At 47.4% G+C, this 20,740-nt stretch overlaps 1 protein-coding gene across 3 annotated transcripts in view; it reads left to right on the top strand.

The window, feature by feature from the left end:
• Positions 1 to 335: 335 nt before the first annotated feature.
• The window catches only part of LOC134936083 (zinc finger protein 84-like), a 60,718-nt gene continuing 40,313 nt past the window's right edge, over positions 336 to 20,740 (top strand). For all 3 annotated transcript variants that reach the window (XM_063930993.1, XM_063930991.1, XM_063930992.1), the window contains exon 1: positions 336 to 509. The gene's annotated coding sequence lies outside the window, so the exon portion shown is untranslated. The remainder of the gene's footprint in view (positions 510 to 20,740) is intronic.

Raw genomic sequence — 20,740 nt, 5'->3', positions numbered from 1 at the left:
TGATTTATATATATGTGTATATATATATATATGTACATATAGCAGTCAGGCATCCCAGGCAGCCTGTTATTAGAGCAATAGCTTGGGTGGAGGCACATTATTAGAATTAGTAACCTTGTCAGACATAAGGGAGGGTTACACTGTCGACCTAGTGACTATCTACCTATAGTGGTTGACCCAAACATTGTCGACCTAGACACTGTGGATCCTATGATCCACACCCTTGCATTGTCCTGCAGTACTATGGGGCTGTCACCACTTCAGGAGCTGAAGGAGTTAATGTAATCAGGGAGTGAGAGAGAGGCTCTGTGTGAGCTCAGAGTGGAGGACATGGATTAGGGGAAGGAGGGGGGAGGAGAAGTTTCCTGTGTGTGTGGAGAGAGGAGCAGGAGTGAGGACGCTGGTGCTGGGCTTGTTTTTCACACATCAGCTGCTTGTTTTTTATTTAGAGTTAGCAACATTGGACACAACACATTTCAGTGGAGGAGGTGACGGTGACCGGCAGTGAGGTGAGCGATGTGCCTGGTGTATGAGAGACATCTGTGGGCACCATTTGGTATGTGTGACCAGCTCCCCACACTTGGGACCTAGGCCCTGATTCAGACCTGATCGCAAAAACAAAATCTATCTCTAATGGGCAAAACCATGTGCACTGTAGGTGGGGCAGATGTAACATGTGCAGAGAGTGTTAGATTTGGATGGGTTATACTGTTTCTGTGCAGGGTAAATACTGGCTGCTTTATTTTTACACTGCAATTTAGAATTCAGTTTGAACACACCCCACCCAAATCTAACTCTCTCTGCACATGTTACATCTGCCCGACCTGCACTGCAGATGATTTTGCCCATTACAGAAATATTTTGCTGTTGCAATCAGGTCTGAATTTAGCCCCTTATGCAGTAAGGATTGCAATTTCTGATAAAAAGCAGTTTCTGCGATCAAATAGTTGCCGAGCAGCAATTGAGAAATAACGCCCATTGCAGAAACTGTGAATGCATCGCAATATGCAGCTGATCGCAGAACCATGCGCAATTACCGGAACATGGAATATTTTTCCTATCTGCGCCAGGTAAGGTCTGCTACAATTCTTGTGACACAAGAGGCTGGAAGTGGTCATCGCTGAATTCAGGTGCCCTCCTTAAAAACACCTGGGCATGCCACGAGGCTGAAATTAGCTTCTTATTCGGGCAGCTTCTTATTCACTTCTTATTCAAGCTCCAGCTTCTTATTCACTTCTTATTCGAACTCCAGCTTCTTATTCAGATCATTCAGTTTTGCAAGGGTTAATGAGTCTTCTGTCACAAATTTGACACCTAAACTCCACAGAGGGTGGTCACTTACATATGACCCACTTGTATTTTGCTTGGCCCAACGCTGTTTTGGGCATGAAATACACTGGCAAAGTGGCACAAACACCATATTTTGCCATTTTGAATAAGTAGCTGTAGTTTTGCAAGGGTTCTTGGGACACAAATTTGACCCCGGAAATCAACAGAGTGTGGTCACTTGCATGTGACCCACTTGTATTTTGCTTGGCCAAACGCTGTTTTGGGCATGAAATACACTGCAAAAGTGGGCACACCATATTTTGTTATTTTGAATAAGTAGCTGTAGTTTTGCAAGGGTTAACTAGTCTTGGTCCACAAATTTGACCCCTGAAATCAAGAGGATGGTCACTTACATATGACCCACTTGTATTCTGCTTGGCCCAACCACCATATTATAATTTACTATTTTGAATATGTAGCTGTAGTTTTGCAAGGGTTAACTAGTCTTGGGCTACCTATTTGATACCAGAAATCAAGGGTTAGATTAGCTCCTTATCGCACAGGGGAGTCATAGAGAGCCTATGTTGAGTTAAAGTTGTCTGAAGTCAGCTCTTATCCTTGCTTGAAAGAAGCTATACTCAGCAGGATTGGGGTGACTGGTCCCAGCAAAGCCCAAGAATATTATGAGTTGAAGCTGAACCCATCTGAGCCTCCAGTTGTCAAACTGGCATGATTGGCCAAACTGAGTAAAACATGGTTACAGATAAAAAAAAATCTTCGTAGTGGAAGTGATGGCTCTAGACCAGGCTATACGGGTATTAGACCGTGGTGTAAAACACTGGACCTTTGCAGGCTGACCCCAGACAATTGAGGAGCTAGCAGTGGTGATTGAGAGGTACCTGACCCTGGGAAATTTTAATAAAGCCAAGCAAGGGTTACAGCCAGTACCTAAGCCCAATACCCAGATCCCCATTGTTAAACCAAACAGCCCGTCTCCAGTCATATGTTTTGAGTGCAGAGAGCCCAGTCATGCACAGCGGTACTTCCTAAAGCAGGGTGAGCTAGTGGATTGCAGCTCAGGGAAAACAGCACAACCTGTATTCAGTATGGTGCCTGGAATTATTTCCCCAGCTGAAACTACCGTTTCATCTGATGGTACAGATTGAAGGCTGGGATATCTGGGCTTTGGTTGATACTGGTAGTGAATTGTCTTTCATCTCTGCTAACCTGGTTCTTCCCGGGTCTGGCCAGGTTGTGCTTCTGGTAAAGATGCTATGTATACTTGGTGACACAGAAGAATGCCCATGAGTGCACCTGCCGGTGGTGATTAAAGTAAGACCAGTAAAAATGGTAGTCACAGTAGCTTCCAAACCTCCTTATCCACTAATCCTGGGCCAGGACTTCCCACTGTTGCAGGAGTTTGTTACCTGGCATGACATTGGCAGACAGACAAAGGTTAAGCTGTCGCAGGGGCCAAGATCTACTGGAAGCCAAGGTTGTATGACTGTAAAGCCCTCTCTTGCCAGTGAGATTGAGACACATTAGTCCCCCATTTGCGAAAGAGTGTCTTTGCAGGACTTTAGGCGAGATCAACATAACGATGGCAACTTGTCTAATACTTTTTAAAATGTGGTAGTGGTAAATGGTAAGGTAAACTCTGCTTTACCACCTGAAGGTGTACCTTACTTTATGTGAAAAACAATTTGTTTTACCTTGTAACTTATTTGCAAGGTAAAAGGGTAGACCAGTTGCTGATTCCCCGAAAACACGAGCAGCTGGTATTGAGTGCAGCTCACATGCATTTATGGGGGTGGCCATTTAGGGGAGAGGAAAACTCTCAAGCGTATCCAGCTATGGTTCTCCTGGCCAGGCATTCATGCTGCAGTAAAAGAATATTGTCAGGAATGCTCAGTGTACCAAAAGAATGCACCCCAGACAGAATTTAGGGCGACCTTGGTTTTCCTGACTATAATATTCATGCCTATTGAGCCAATTTTTATAGCTCTGATGGGGCCAGTAGAAAAATCGGATCATGGGCATCAGTATATATTGGTGACGGTGGACTACTCCACCGGGTACCCGGAGGTCATACCACTATGTAACATGAAATCTAGCACTATTGTCCAGGAGTTCTTGATGCTGTATACCCGTCTAGGAATACCAATAGAGGTCCTGACCGGCTAAGGTACCCCTTTTGTGTCTAAATTAATGAAATACCTGTGTCGCCTGTTAAAGGTGGATAGAATTACCATTTTGGTATACCACCCGCAGACATACGGCTTGGTTGAATGCTTTAACAGAACCCTTATGCAGATGATGAAAAGGGCAGTGTCACAGGAGAAGCGAGATTAGGACCTACTCTTACCTTAGCTAATGTTGGTAGTTTGAGAGGTACCCCAAGCCTCTTTTATTATTATTATTATTATTATTATTATCCTTTTATTTATATAGAGACTGTATGGGGTTTAGACCCTTCAAACTCCTCTATGGTAGACAACGCAGAGGGATACTAGATCTATTAAAAGATGGGTGGGAGCAGCAATTGTCCCAAGGGGATGCGGTCAAGATCCCGCCGGACGGAATCCCGGCAGTCGAAATACCGACGCCAGAACCCCGACCGGCACAATCCCGACATATTCTGCCTCCGTGGGTGTCCACGCCACCCATAGAGGGAGAATATAAAAGCGTGCTGAGCATAGCTAAGCACCGTGCCTGCAGCGTGGCGAGCGAAGCGAGCCCGCAAGGGGCTGCGTTCTGCTCGCCACCCCTGTCGGGATTGTGGGGTCGAAATTCCGGCGTCTGTATTTCGACCACCGGGATCCCATCCTGCGGGATTTAGTACTGATCCCGTCCCAAGAGCCTAACATCGTTCAGTTTGTGTCCCAATTGTATGGCTGTCTAAGGCAAATTGCGCCACTTCTGACCAAGCATATGGTAAGAGCTCAACAGGATTAAAAACGCAGTCATGGCATTACTGCTGTCAACCGGACTCTCAATAGGGGCAACAAGGTACTGATACTTGTGTCTAGGTACGGCAGGAAGGTAGAAGGAAAGAGGTAAAAGTCTATCATGTGAATTTGTTGAAGCCTTGGAAAGTGCCAGTCATCCCTCTTTAGGGGCCATGAAAACCCCAGAATGTCAGGTGCCTACTGAAGTAACTTTGAGTCCAAGCCAGAAACAAGAAGTGGTAAACTTAGTAGCACAGTACCAGGTTGTGTTCTCTGCCCTCCTGGAGAAAACTCAAGTCATACAGCATGACAATGTTACTCCACTCAGGGGGGTGATAAAACAAAGGCAATATTGTATATCTGAGGCCCAACAGGCAGCAGTAAAATGGGAACTGGAAGTGATGCAGCGTTTGGGGGTCATAGAGTAGTCAAACAGTGAATGGAATAATCCCATTTTTTTTTAGAGTCCAAGCCTTTTGGATCTGTGAGATTCTGTAATGACTTCAGAAAGTTAAATAAAGTTCCTCGGTTTGATTCCTATCCTATGCCCCGGGTTGATGAACTAGTACAAAACTTAGCAATAAGCCAGTATCTAACTACGCTAGATTTACTGAAGGGGTACTGACAAATTCCTCTGATGGAAGCCGCCAAAGCAACAACAGCCTTCTCTACCACAGTGGGTTTGTTCCAGTCGCACCTTCCAAAGGTGGATGCAGTGTTACAGTCTCTACAGGCACAAGGGTTCACCGCTAACCTGGAGAAGTGTGCCATCATAACTGTGGAGGCAAAGTATCTGGGGTATATTGTATGCCAAGGGTAAGTTAAACCTCAACCCAGCAAGGTGGAAGCAGTCTTCACATGGCCTAAGCTAAAATGTATGTCGCAACTCAGGATATTCTTTGGTCTGGTGGGCTATTATCGTAGGTTCAGGGGTGGAACTTGCAGCGGTGCAACCAGTGCACTGCACCAGGGCCCCTCCACGCTGAAGGAGCCCACTGTTGGAGGCACTACAATGAGTCAGACTGACTCATTACATGCCATCTGCCAGCGCGCTGCAAGCCGCCGGTTCCCCTAAACAGAATGAGGCTGAGCTGGTGTGCAGAGCTGCGGTCTGGCCAGAGGGGGAGGAGGATGCAGTGGAGGAGTCTGGAGAAGGAGAAGGGGCCATCTTCCCCTCTCATTCACGGGCAGCCCAGCTGTTTCTTTTTGCTGCCGGAGCATCACGTGACCATGCGGCTAAACTGTAGAGTATCTGAGGTAGTGCAGCAGCATTCCTTGTAAGGCAGTCAGGCAGCTGTGTGTTTATTTATTTTATTATACATTTTTCTAATTGTACATTTCATCCTGCAAACTCAGAATCACGGACCTCGAAGAGGTGGAGCCTACATTGATGGGGCGGAGATTGGGAGGTGGTGGGCGGGGTTGTTACAGTAATCTGGGCTCTCTGCAAACAGTAATGGTGACTGTGCAGTGACATATATCATACAGCACAGTATAGAGTGACCCCACTAAGGCAGCCAGGCACAGGGTCATGTGTTGTCACCCAGGGTGCATGTGCTGCTGCTGCTGCATGATGCATAGTGTGGACATCTGTCTCCATGGGCCTTGTGTATCCTTGTACAAAGGAAGTGTCCCATCGTTATACAGTGAGAAGTCTCCTGAGTTTTTGTGGGAGTTGGATACAATTGGCCGACAGTTATCATATTGACATTCATTATGTCGACATGAAGAACTGTCAACAAACAGTCCCTTGTAATCTAGCAGTTTCGTACTTTATACCGGTAACAGCAGTGCCTTTTTCTGGATCACATTGCATTGGCGATGTCTCAGCAGTGTTCTGGTGAGTATTTTCCCCATAATCCCTAAACCTTTCCCTAGTAGCTAACCTTAACCTTTTCCCCTCCCCACAGCCCAATCCTAGCCACCACCCCAGTACCCCCCCCCTCCCCAGCAGCCTAACCCTAAAACTTTACCGTAGTGCCTACTATATTGGCGTTACATGTAAAAGGAGCTTTACTGTGTGGCGTAATGTGTATGAGGACCATTACTGTGTGTTGTAACGTGTATAAGGAGCTCTACTGTGTTGCGTAACATGTATAAGGAGCAGTACTGGGTGGAGTAACGTGTATCGGGAGCACTACTGTGTGGTATAACGTATATTAAGAATACTACTGTGTGGCGTAACATGTATAAGAGGCACTACTGTGTGTTGTAATGTGTATAAGGAGAACTACTGTGTGGCGTAACGTGTGGAAGGAGCTCTACTATGTGGCGTAATGCGTATAAGTAGCAGTACTGTGTGGCATAACGTGTATCAGGAGCACTACTGTGTAGCGTAACGTATATAAGGAGTACTACTGTTCAGTGTAATGTAATGTAAATCAGTGTAATTTAATCAGTGTAATGTAATAAGGTTGCATTACTGTGTGGCATCATTTGAATTGGTGGTACTATTGTGTGCCCACACCCCTTCTCAATGAGACCATGTCCTATTTTTTGACACACATGTTTTGGATCTTGGGGGGGCTGGGGCAACGCATTTTGTTGCAGCTGGTCCCACCATGGTCTTGTTCCGCCACTGCGTAGGTTCAAACGCGAATTTGTCACAGGGCAGCATCATTCACTGAATGTCTGAGGAAACAGTCCCCAGACAAGATCTAATCACAGATGTGCTAAATGTAGCCCATCTACAATCATGTACTGACATGCGGGTGGTCGCCCAGCACAGGGCTAGTCCGCCCTGCATGACTGGCCCTAGCCCCCCCCTCGCACAGGTACAAAACCATTGCACGGTGTCGATGATTTTGTAATCCCCGCCAGCAAAGCTCCTGCACGCTGGTAGTCCGCTACTCGCCACATCCCGGGTCGCAGAGGATGTGTGTAACACCACGCAGCTGCCTCGGGCCACCCCCCAACGGTCCACACGGGCCTCTGTTGTCTGGACCGTGGTTCTAAAGCCGGTGGCATGCCCCTTCCCACCACGTGACCGCCTCTACCTGTCAATCAGGCAGATGCGATGGAAGCCCTGCCGCTGCAGTGATGCAGTCTGAATTACCCCCTAGGCCCGAGAGACTACATTGCAGAATTTAAGAAAAGCTTTATGCGCAGAGCCTGTATTGCAGGCTCCTGATTTCAGGGGTCAAATTTGTGGCCCAAGACTAGTTAACCCTTGTAAAACTACAGCTACTTATTCAAAATGGCAAAATATACTGTGTGTGCCCACTTTGCCAGTGTATTTCATGCCCAAAACAGCGTTGGGCCCAAACAAAATGCAAGTAGGTGATATGTAAGTGACCACCCTCTGATTTCAGGTGTCAAATTTGTGGCCCAAGACTAGTTAACCCTTGCAAAACGAATTTTTTTGAATAAGAAGCTGGAGCTCGTATAAGAAGCTAACTTCAGCATCGTGGGCACGCCTGCGTTTTCTCACACACACCCAGAAAATGGCAGGTTTCCACCCAGAAATGCCGGCTTCCTGTCAGTCAAACAGCGTCTGCATGTGATCACGATATGTACGCATTTTCTGCCGCTATTATTACTCGCACGTGCGCAATGCAAACACTGCTCATGTGCAGCCGCTCCATAATAAGCCGGATTGTGATTTGATAATTTTGCAATCCTTATTGAATACGGTCCTTGGATGGAAGGTGGGCGAGTGGCGGATGGGGGATGGGGATGACCCTGCTGTGTAATACACAGCGCTCATTATATTTATACATGTAGCATCATATACTGGCATATATATTGTGTATATTATATATACAGATGTAGCCATGATCATCGTTGTGTATCGCGGCAGCGATGTGGTGACAAGTGTGCCCACTGCGTACGCATGCACACACCATGTTACCCTATGGAGCTAACACCCGCTGCAATCAGTATCACAGCGGCGCATTCACACTATGCAGCAATGCGTGCTCATGTGTGAACGCATCACGGTATAGATGAGCGTGGCTACATCTGTAGTATAGGTGTATATAGGGAGAGAAAGCTATATCTGTATCCTATCATGTGTATAACCTAGTACAGTATCCCTGCTGTATAATAACACTGCACATTATACATATACAGTATATATAGATAGAGAGAGATGTTATTGGTATATAGTCCCTAGTGTATCATGTGTATAACCTAGGACAGTCCCTGCTGTATAATAACACCGCACATTATACATATACAGTATATACAGTATATATAGAGATAGATGTTATTGGTATATAGTCCCTAGTGTATCATGTGTATAACCTAGGGCAGAGTCCCTGCTGTATAATAACACTGCACATTATACATATACAGTATATATAGAGAGAGATGTTATTGGTATATAGTCCCTAGTGTATCATGTGTATAACCTAGGACAGTATCCCTGCTATATAATAACACTGCACATTATACATATACAGTATATATAGAGAGAGATGTTATTGGTATATAGTCCCTAGTGTATCATGTATATAACCTAGTACAGTATCCCTGCTGTATAATAACACTGCACATTATACATATACAGTATATATAGAGATAGATGTTATTGGTATACAGTCCCCAGCGTATCATGTGTATAACCTAGGACAGAGTCCCTGCTGTATAATAACACCGCACATTATACATATACAGTATATATATAGATAGATGTTATTGGTATATAGTCCCTAGTGTATCATGTGTATAACCTAGGACAGAGTCCCTGCTGTATAATAACACTGCACATTATACATATACAGTATATATAGAGATAGATGTTATTGGTATATAGTCCCTTGCGTATCATGTGTAAAACCTAGGGCAGAGTCCCTGCTGTATAATAACACTGCACATTATACATATACAGTATATATAGAGATTAGAGATGTGCACCCATAATTTTTAGGGATTTGTGTTTTGGTTTTGGATTCGGTTCTGCGTCCGTGTTTTGGATTCGGACGCGTTTTCGCAAAACCTCCCTGAAAAGTTATTGTCTGATTCGGGTGTGTTTTGGATTCGGGTATTTTAAAAAAAAAAACAGCTTAAATCATTCAATTTGGGGGTCATTTTGATCCTATAGTATTATTAACCTCAATAACCATAATTTCCACTCATTTCCAGTCTATTCTGAACACCTCACAATATTATTTTTAGTCCTTAAATTTGCACCGAGGTCGCTGGATGACTAAGCTAAGCGACCCAAGTGGCCAGCACAAACACCTGGCCCATCTAGGAGTGGCACTGCAGTGTCAGACAGGATGGCACTTAAACAAATAGTCCCCAAACAGCACATGATGCAAAGAAAAGAGAGAAAGAGGTGCACTGTGGTCGCTGGATGGCTAAGCAACACAAACACCTCAATATCACAGGAATTATTCGTTCTAATCAATGCTATTATTGGTCTAAATCACTGGAAGAAAATTACAAAATCACTGGAATTATTTGGCAAGATCACTGTGTAATTAATAATTATAAATCACTGATATTAATTGGTAAAATCTCGCTATCGCCTGCCTAGTGAAGTGGAATCTAGATGGTATTTTGTACTGGGGACACAATAACTTCATCAATTGTCTAAATCCCACTGCACTAATGGCAGAAAACGGGCGCACGTCTAACAGCGCACTGATTATACTGATCACTGATGATACTACGGAAAATTGACACTGAGCAGCGAGAACAGCACTGGACTATTGTACTGTAGTATACTGGTCACTACAATGCAGCACTGACTCTGAGCACAGATATTAAGCACTAGAAGTGACACAGAGCTACAAGATACAGCAATGTCCTACTGTACTACTATATACTGGTGTTCACCACAATGCTGCACTGTACTACTATATACTGGTCACAACAATGCAGTGGATATTAAGCACTGATGTGAGTCTGACACGGAACTGCAAGATACAGCAATGGCCTACTGTACTGTACTACTTTAATATACTGGTGGTCACCACAATGCAGCACACTGAGCACAGATATTACCAGGTGTATCTCACACATCGCTCAGTACAGATTACAGGATGTATTATACCAGGTGTATAAGACATGTCGCACAGTACAGTATACAGGGTGTATAATTAATTGCCAGGTGTATCACACACATCGCACAGTACAGTATATAGGGTGTATAATCCCCAGGTGTATCTCGCACATCGCACAGTACAGTATATAGGGTGTATAATCCCCAGGTGCATCTCACACATCGCTCAGTACAGATTATAGGATGTATAAAATCACCAGGTGTATAACACATGTCGCACAGTACAGTATACATACTGGTCACAACAATACAGCAGATATTGAGCACTGATCAGGATACTATAAGTGACACAGAGCTTCAAGATACAGCAATGGCCTACTGTACTGTACTGTACTATATGTATACTGCTGGTCACCAAAATGCTGCATTGTGCTGCTATATACTGCTCACAACAATGCAGCACAGATATGGATAGTATACTTGACACAGCTGCAAGATACAGCAATGGCCTACTGTACTGTACTAATGTATATGTATACTGTTGGTCACCAAAATGCTGCACTGTCCTACTATATACTGCTCACAATAATGCAGCACAGATATGGATAGTATACTTGACAAAGAGCTGCAAGATACAGCAATGGCCTACTGTACTGTACAACTATAATTATGTACTATTTGCAGCACACTGAGCACAGATATGGAGCTTTTTCAGGCAGAGAACATAGATATTTGCAGCACACTGAGCACAGATATTTGCAGCACACTGAGCACAGATATTTGCAGAACACAGAGCAGATACGGAGCTTTTCAGGGAGAGAACGCAGCCACGTCCTCTCCGTTCAATCTCCAATGCACGAGTGAAAATGGCGACGCGTGGCTCTTTACATAGAATAAGAATCTCGCGAGAATCCGACAGTGTGATGATGACGTTCGGGTTAACCGAGCAAGGCGGGAAGATCCGAGGCTGCCTCGGACCCGTGTAAAATAGGTGAAGTTTGGGGGGGTTCGGATCTCGACGAATCGAACCTGCTCATCTCTAATAGGGATAGATGTTATTGGTATATAGCCCCCAGTGTATCATGTGTATAACCTAGGACATAGTCCCTGCTGTATAATAACACTGCAATTATACATATACAGTATATATAGATATAGATGTTATTGGTATGTAGTCCCTAGTGTATCATGTGTATAACCTAGGACAGAGTCCCTGCTGTATAATAACACTGCACATTATACATATACAGTATATATAGAGATAGATGTTATTGGTATATAGTCCCTAGTGTATCATGTATATAACCTAGGACAGAGTCCCTGCTGTATAATAACACTGCACATTATACATATACAGTATATATATATAGATAGATAGATGTTATTGGTATATAGTCCCTAGTGTATCATGTGTATAACCTAGGACAGTGTCACTGCTGTATAATAACACTGCACATTATACATATACAGTGTATGTGTGTGTGTGTATATATATATATATATATATATATATATATATATATATAATACCATTGCACATTATACATATACAGTGTGTATGTATGTGTGTGTGTGTATATGTGTAATATATATATATATATATATATATATATATATATATATATATATATATATATAGATATATAGATATATAGATATATATAGATATATATATATAGATATATAGATATTATTGGTATATAGTCCCTAGCGTATTATGTATATAACCTAGGACAGCGTCACTGCTGTATAATAACACTGCATGTAATACATATACAGTATATACACAGATGTTATTGGTATTAGTCCCTAGCACAGGCCTGGCCAACCTGTGGCTCTCCAGATGTTGTGAAACTACACATCCCAGCATGCCCTTGTACTGTTCTAGCATTCCTTAATAGCAAAACTGTGGCAAAGCATGATGGTACTTGTAGTGTTACAACAGCAGGAGAGCCACAGGTTGTCCAGGCCTGTCCTAGCATATCATGTGTATAACCTAGAGCAATGTCCCTTCTGTATAATAACACTGCACACATTATACATATACAGTGTATATATAGAGATTATTATTATTATTATTATTATTATTATCATCATCCTCTATATGGCGCTAGTAGGGTTCTGCAGCACCCAATTACAGAGCACATATGCACTCTGATCAATACAGGAAAACAGTGACTTACAATTGAATACAATACAGATTATGTGCACTGCAAAGGGGGAGTGGGGGGAAGGGGCAGATATAACATGTGCAGAGAGAGTTAGATTTGGGTGGGTTATTTTGTTTCTGTGCAGGGTAAATACTGGCTGCTTTACTTTTACACTGCAATTTAGATTTCAGTTTGAATACACTCCACCCAAATATAACTCTCTCTGCACATGTTACATCTGCCCCCCCCCTGCAGTGCACATGGTTTTGTGCCGCCGTTTATAGATTCCCCAAATAACATAATAAAACCTGCTTAAATCTGCTTATAACAATAAATCAACTATTCATTACCTACAACTATGCAATCATGGTATTAATTTGTGGTAATCAGCAGGTGCAATACACCTTGCTGGTAAGTGTAGTTCCACAATTCATTACCTGTAGGTTAGAGAACAATGAGATTTTGAAGTTACTTCATAGTCCTTTGCATATGATCATAAAATGATCCAGGATAAGTCACAGACGACATCCTTAGAAACATTCATCCACTGATAACTTTCATCCCAATCTCTTCAGCCAAGGCTTATTCAGATAGATGTTATTGGTATATAGGGGGTCATTCAGACCCAATCGCTGCATTTTTTTGCAACTGTGCGATCGGGTCTGTACTGCGCAAGCGTGTGACCCGCAATGCGCAGGCGTGTCAGCCCCTGGCGACGAAACAAACGAAGAAAGCGATCGCAATAAGATTGACAGGAAAAAGGCGTTCGTGGGCGGCAACTCACCGTTTTCTGGGAGTGTCTGGAAAAACGCAGGCATGCCCGGCCATTTCCAGGGGGGGCTCCAGACGTCCGTAACATCCCGGATCGTCGCAGCGGCTGAGTAAGTTCTGGGCTGTGCAGAAACGTTTGTGCAGCTCTCTGCACAGCTGATCGCACCCCTGCACAGCGTTTACCCCCTCCCTTGTAGGCGGCGATTACCTGGTCGCAGCAGTGACGAAAATACCTGCGTGCGACCAGGTCTGAATTAGGCCCATAGTCCCCAGTGTATCATGTGTATAACCAAGAGTAACGTCCCTTCTGTATAATACTGCACATTATACATATACAGTATATATAGAGATAGATGTTATTGGTATATAGTCCCTAGCGTATCATGTGTATAACCAATAGTAACGTCCCTTCTGTATAATACTGCACATTATACATATACAGTATATATAGAGATAGATGTTATTGGTATATAGTCCCTAGTGTATCATGTATATAACCTAGGACAGTATCCCTGCTGTATAATAACACTGCACATTATACATATACAGTATATATAGAGATAGATGTTATTGGTATATAGTCCCTAGTGTATCATGTGTATAACCTAGGACAGCGTCCCTGCTGTATAATAACACTGCACATTATACATATACAGAATATAGAGAGATAGATGTTATTGGTATATAGTCCCTAGTGTATCATGTGTATAACCAAGAGTAACGTCCCTTCTGTATAATAACACTGCACATTATACATATACAGTATATATAGAGATAGATGTTGTTGATATATAGTCCCCAACGTATCGTGTATAACCTAGGGCAGAGTCCCTGCTGTATAATAACACTGTGCACATTATACATATACAGTATATATAGAGATAGATGTTATTGGTATATAGTCCCTAGTGTATCATGTGTATAACCTAGGACAGCGTCCCTGCTGTATAATAACACTGCACATTATACATATACAGTATATATAGAGAGAGATGTTATTGTTATATAGTCCCTAGCGTATCATGTGTATAACCTAGGGCAGAGTCCCTACTGTATAATAACACTGCACATTATACATATACATTATATATAGAGATAGATGTTATTGATATATAGTCCCCAACGTATCGTGTATTAAACATCCTAGTGATATTTGGTGGACCCCTTTCTTTGAAAGTAAAGCATTCATAACCTAGAACCAGAAATAACGACACAGAGACTTGAATTTTGGCAGAAAATTGCTAGCTATTTATTTGTCCCTATCCATTTGCAAACCTGTAATAAAGAAATTAATTTAATATGCCGCTCCAGCCGGCATATGGTGGCGGCCCAAAAGAACGTCTCAATTAACCTAAATTAACCTTAAATAACTAATCCTATAAATTTACTAAAACTTATCATAAACCGGTAATAGGTGACAACTCAACCCCCACAGTGACTACCCACCGCTCCTGGGTGCCCTGCCGCTGCCTTCCCGGACGGGTGGTCAAGCGGCCATAAGTCGATGGAGGTGAGTGCACCTAAACCACAACAAACTGTAAAACACTACAGTTTTCCCTACAATACAAAACTGCCGTTCTTTTCCGCCAATAAATAGCCAACGATACACCAGCCAACAACTTAACGCCAAAGCACCACGTGCCAGAATCTCTTAGTACCAGGGCGGGAGGGTGGGAAAGCAAATCCACCAAGAGAACTAAGATGGCCTCACCTTCCCTATATATATCAAACCCTCCCCCTAAAAGGCTGTACTTTCCTAACAGCTAGGTCCACCCCTCCCAAGATGTTTAACTCTTTCCTTTCCTATGCAGTCAATTCTCTCTCCTAAACATCCTAGTGATATTTGGTGGACCCCTTTCTTTGAAAGTAAAGCATTCATAACCTAGAACCAGAAATAACGACACGGAGACTTGAATTTTGGCAGAAAATTACTAGCTATTTATTTGTCCCTATCCATTAGCAAACCTGTAATAAAGAAATTAATTTAATATGCCGCTCCAGCCGGCATATGGTGGCGGCCCAAAAGAACGGCTCAATTAACCTAAATTAACCTTAAATAACTAATCCTATAAATTTACTAAAACTTATCATAAACCGGTAATAGGTGACAACTCAACCCCCACAGTGACTACCCACCGCTCCTGGGTGCCCTGCCGCTGCCTTCCCGGACGGGTGGTCAAGCGGCCATAAGTCGATGGAGGTGAGTGCACCTAAACCACAACAAACTGTAAAACACTACAGTTTTCCCTACAATACAAAACTGCCGTTCTTTTCCGCCAACAGCGAAAGACTCATCCCCAAAGTCTTTCGCACCGCCACCATAAACCTACCCTAACTCCTGCAAAGCGAAACCTAGATCCTCCAGAAAAAACATCATCCCCTCATCGGATAGATGTACTCCATCATGCCGGAAAAGGTGGCTGTCTCTGAACCGACTCCTCGGGTGGCGAACCACCCTCCCTCCGTGGGACAGCACCCACTTTGCCACCGCCCCGTTCACCTTTTTCCGGGCCTCGTCAATCTGGCGCCCATCCGCCACACCCCTCCAACACAATCTTGGCACCATCATTGAAAAAACCAACACACAATTGGTCCATGTTGCGGCCACACTTGCCAGATCATGTATCATGGCCCACCGCAGATCCAAGGATGTCCTCTTCCCCAGGTCGTTGCCACCTAGATGGACAACCAAGACCCTAGGGACTCCATGCTTGCTGGCCTGACTCACTAACCTACTCCTCAGCTCACCCCACATCATTCCTCGCCAGCCAAGCCATCTGACACCCTGTGCTCCAAGCAATGCCTGAGCCCCCTCCGAGGCCACAAACCTGGCCGCCCAGTAAATGTAAGAGTGGCCAACCACCCAAATGGCCAAATTGTCGTCAAACCATCCTGAAGGGGAAAAGAGGGGTAAAATTGATTACTAAGAGGCTTATTAATTGTTTACACTGAAGGATCTGCCAAAAAGAAAAAACTTTAGATCTCGCTATTGCAGCAGTCACGGCCTAGCCGAACTGCACCATGCTTCGTTGCCAATTTAAAGCGCAATTAAAGACACAAAGGGGAAAGATCAAATAAAACAAACAAAATAAAACAGGGAGGGGGGGGGGGAGGGGGGTATAAAATGGGAAACACATGTAATAACTCAGCTGGAGGTGAAAGCGTAAAGACCTGCTGAGGGACTCTGATTAGACCAGATTAGCCGAATTGTAGATTAGAATTCAGTCCGTCAAGTCAGGCAAAAAATCGCAAAATAACTCCAGACCCCCGCTGCCGACTCATGCCAGCAACGGCGAGTAGCTAATCCCTGAGTAGGATAACAAAAGGGGAAAACACCAACAGACGCACAACACCATAACTCACAGAACTGGAACAACATAATACATTGCAAATAAAACAAAGCACTAAGCGCAATCCGACCTCTCATGCAACGGGGCGAATATATCGTCTGTAACTTGACGACTTCCCTCGCCCCACCGCCTGGATTTCAGATCTGGAGAAACCCGCCGCAGCAGCCGACGTCGCCGCGCCTATTCGAAAGGAATGGGTACCGAACGCAGCGGGTGGGAGGCCCAAGCTCGCTAAACAACGACTCAGCATCCAACGGAACTGGTATTTCGTCACTGGCAGCCCGTCATAATGCAATAGCCATGACCCCTCCCTAACGGGTCGCACCACCACATATTGCATCGCCAGACCTCCTGGGCAAACGCTCTCCTCTTGCGCTGGAACCATAGTGACCCAGCGACCTCTCCCCACTTGGTCCGTCTTAGAGCGCCTTAATCTGCACAGCAAGGACCTCTCACACACTACTACGTCTCCGACCAGCATGCGCGACTCTGCTCTCTTGGAAGGCGCTACCAACTCCGAAACCCTAAAGGCCCCGTGGTAAGCCAATGAGAACGCCAAACTGCACAAAAGTGTCTCAAACCTGGACGACGCGACTCGCCCCGCCGGCGCGATGACGGCCGGCAACAAAGCCGCATCGATGGGCCACCTCCTATCCGGTGGCGTCGGCGCCACTCGCGTCCACCCTTTCATTGCCTTCCGCAGAACATCGCTTTTTGTCACATCGGGGACGCCCCACAGCTTGCAGAAAACCAGACCCCAGCCAAGTACCGGGATACCACCGCTCGGGACCTACCCGAAACATACAGCTGCCAAATAAAAGAAAGCATCAGCCGATGCCTGCTCTTACCTTGTTGCTGATGACCTTGGACAAACTCCTCCCACTAATTCCAAGCATGTCCGTAAGCCTTGAGCGTGGCTGGCGCGACTGACCGCAACGCTATACCCTCCAGTCCGGCCCGATCACCTGCCAAACCTAACCGGGACAATGAAAACCTTGCTCGTTGGCCTCCGGTGCCAACAACCAACACCTCTCCCACTGTCCTCGCGACAAAGCGTCGACAATCCCATTCTCCAAACCGGGCACATGCTGCGTGCGGAACCACAGGTTCCTACGCAAGCATGTCAAAATCAATTGCCCTAGCACCCGCATAACCACCAACGACTTTGCCCTCTGGTTATTAATCGCATGCACCACGCCCAGATAATCGCATCTAAACAAAATGCTGCGATTAGCCAGCCGATCGCCCCAGACCTTCAACGCCACCATAATGGGAAAAACTCCAGAAGCAAAAGGTCCTTCGTGAAACCCCCGCAATGCCATTCTGCCGGCCACGAGGCCGCGCACCAAGATCCCTCCAGATGGCAACCGAATCCAGAGGCGCCCGCTGCGTCGGTGAACAGCTGCAACCTGGTGCTTTCCGCCATTGGGGCCTGCCATATACACACCCCGTTGAAGTCCTCGAGGAACGAGGCCCATATTGCCAAATCCCTCTTAATCTCTGAGGACAATGGTGCGTTCTGGCACACCCCGCAGTCGCCCTTCACAGCTTCCGGCAGTACACACCTAAAAGCGAACTCAAATGAGCCGGAAGGCGCCTGGAGCCTTCTTAGGAACCACCCCCACTGGAGAGATGACCAAGTCATCCCCCGAAGGAACACGCCGCGTTGTTAAATGCGAAACATTTTCCTTTTGTGGTGGCACGCCCCCCTGCGTGGACTGCCGACCTACCTGACTTGGCCAATCCGCCGTCCGCGCTGAACCCCTGGGAGGATGACCCTGCGTGGTGTCCGTCCGCCCCCGGCTTCCGGGGCTCCTCCGCCTGTAGCGAAGCCCGGGTGACCTTGAGCCAAACCTCAACGTCCTTGAACCCGAAGTCCATGACCTGCAAACCTTCCTGTTGTTCCCTGAATTCCTGATCGTACCTGCGCCACTCCGATCCCGAAGACGTGCGCTGCATGTCATGTACGAGATGCAGGTACCTAATTATATTCGTGTGCTCTGCCGGCCTGTCCTCCAGGTAAGATGCCGCGAAGACCCAGAACCCGGCCAGGCAATTATCGAAGGTACGGAATGCCTCAGCCCCGATGCCCTTCTTTGCGCCGCCACCTTATACTCTTTCTTCGCGACCTTCGTCAATACGAACACGTCCACGAAGTCCCCCCTCCAAATCTTCTTGCGGCAGCTATCTCGCAGCCCCCGCAGTACAGCAGTATAGACGAATCGCACGACAACGGGCAAATTGCGAGCTTCTTGGCCCTACGCGCTTCCTCGCTAAGCCGCTTGCGCCTGTTCCGCTGCCCTCTTGGCGAATATAGTTGCCCGCTTCTTTGCCCTAGTTGTGCTACTGACTTCGGACGCCTGTGACGACATTGAAGAGGAGGAAGGGGAAGAACTACGCGAACTAGAGCTCGTGGAGGAACCCGAATACCGACTGCACCACCTTACCTGATGCCGCCGACTGCCCCGACATGGAATCTTCCGGCGCGTCCAAATCATTGCCTTCCTCCTCGAAATCTGCCATCGCCTCATCCCTGAGCTCCCTTGAAAAAGAGGAAGAAGCGGAGGACCCCTACAGCACTCGCGGCACATGCCGCGGCCTCCGTGCTGGGGGCGTTGCGGCCGTGAGCTCCCCCGCATCCTGCCCTGGACCCTGTTGTAATTCTGCGGCGACCGTCCCGAGCTCACGGCAGGCGCGTGCCACCCGCTGCGCCGCCATAGCCCGCAGCCTGCCGGAGCGAACAGCCGTTCTAGGGGAGGCAGCTGCGGCTAGCGGCCCTAACACCTTCACCGCTGTGGCCAGGGCCGAGCCAGCGCTCCGGAGGGGTCGTGACTGCCCCAAAACGCGGTCCTGGGTCCTTCGCCGGGGCCCGCGTGCGACCACGCACTCGCCGCCCGACATGCGTGTGCCGGGCATCCGACGCACGCTGCCCTTGCGGGAAAGCGGAGGCACCGCTGTCGACGCCCGCACTGCCCTCGCCTCCGAATTTGTCCCCTCTTCCCGTGTATCGGAACTATCCGATGCCGCAGAGGGGGGGGGGGGGGCGCCGCGAGCTCCTGCGCGCGTGCAGCAGCCCCGCGGCCACTAACTCATTCCCTGTCCCCCCTCCTCCCCCGCAGGCCGCTATATTCCGGCCCCGGGGGAGTGATCTGAAAAGACCGGGAACCCCGCGGCGCAGCAGAGCGCGCGCGCACTGCTCCGCTTGCAGTGGACACGGGCTCGCGCACCCCGTGACCTCTTGCTGCCGCACCCCTTCTCCTTGGTATCGCACTGCCCTGCCAGTGATCAGAATTGCCCTGTCTCCCCTCTCCCCCCGGACTCCGGCTGCCTGGGAGATAGCAGGGGAGACAGCAGGGCCGGCGGCGCTGCTGCGCACACACGTGCGCGGCTAGCGGCGCCAGAGGCGAGCGTGGGCGCGCGCGCACCTCGGGCGCGCGCCCCACTGCTCTCTGTCACCACAAGGCCTCTTGTCTGGGCTCCTGCATTAAGAGCCCCATTAGCTTAACCAGGTTGATCACTGCCTCTCCCCCTCCCTCCCCGCTCCACACCGTGTTCCGGCTGCGGGGGAGAGGGCTGAGGAGACAAGGAGGAAAGCGGCGCCGCTGCGCGCACACGTGCGTGAGCGGCGCCGCTGGAGCCGCGCTTCCCACCGCTTCCGGTCCGTGCTCTCTCAGCCGAAGCGTTTGGGGATGACGCCGTGCGAGGCCCTGCGACAGGCGTCGCTCGGCTGGCCACCGTCTCCCGCCCAGTGCCCTCCCCCCGCCCGGAACCACTAGCCGGCCCGGCAAGGGGGAAGAGCTGGGCATCGAACTCAGTCTCCGGTCCCTGGATGTGCGCCTGGCGCGGCGCGCTCCCGCGGGCACCCGGCACTGGGGCTTCCCTGGCCATGCCCGGAGGCAAGGGCTGCTGCCCGCCCACCTCCGGGCGGCCTGACTCCCTCTCTGATCCTCCTCGTCGGCCGCTCCCGCCAGTCACAGCCAGCTCGCCCCCGGAACCAGCCCCCACCGCCCGATGAGCGGTAACGGGCTGGGGTCCCGGCGGACCGTCGTGGGCGAGTGGCAGCCAGAGCACTGATGTGTGACCTAAAAGCAGGGAGCTGACAATAGAGATGTCTACTGACTCTCTGTCTCAACACAGTGACTGGAATCATCAGGAAGTGTGAATGATTCGAGTCACTCACTGTTTCATGAGTCGAGACAGCAGCAGCAGCAGCTTCTCTCAGACAGAGGGAGGAAACTCTGTGTCCTGTGTCCTTCAGTCAGTGTGTTCTGCTGTCTTTAGCTGTGATTGGCCAGAGGCTAT

Source organism: Pseudophryne corroboree, chromosome 6 (genome assembly GCF_028390025.1).
Source record: "Pseudophryne corroboree isolate aPseCor3 chromosome 6, aPseCor3.hap2, whole genome shotgun sequence".
NCBI classification, from domain to species: domain Eukaryota; kingdom Metazoa; phylum Chordata; class Amphibia; order Anura; family Myobatrachidae; genus Pseudophryne; species Pseudophryne corroboree.
The sequence above is the reverse complement of the archived record's forward strand: the minus strand, read 5'-3'. Positions and strand labels throughout refer to the sequence as shown.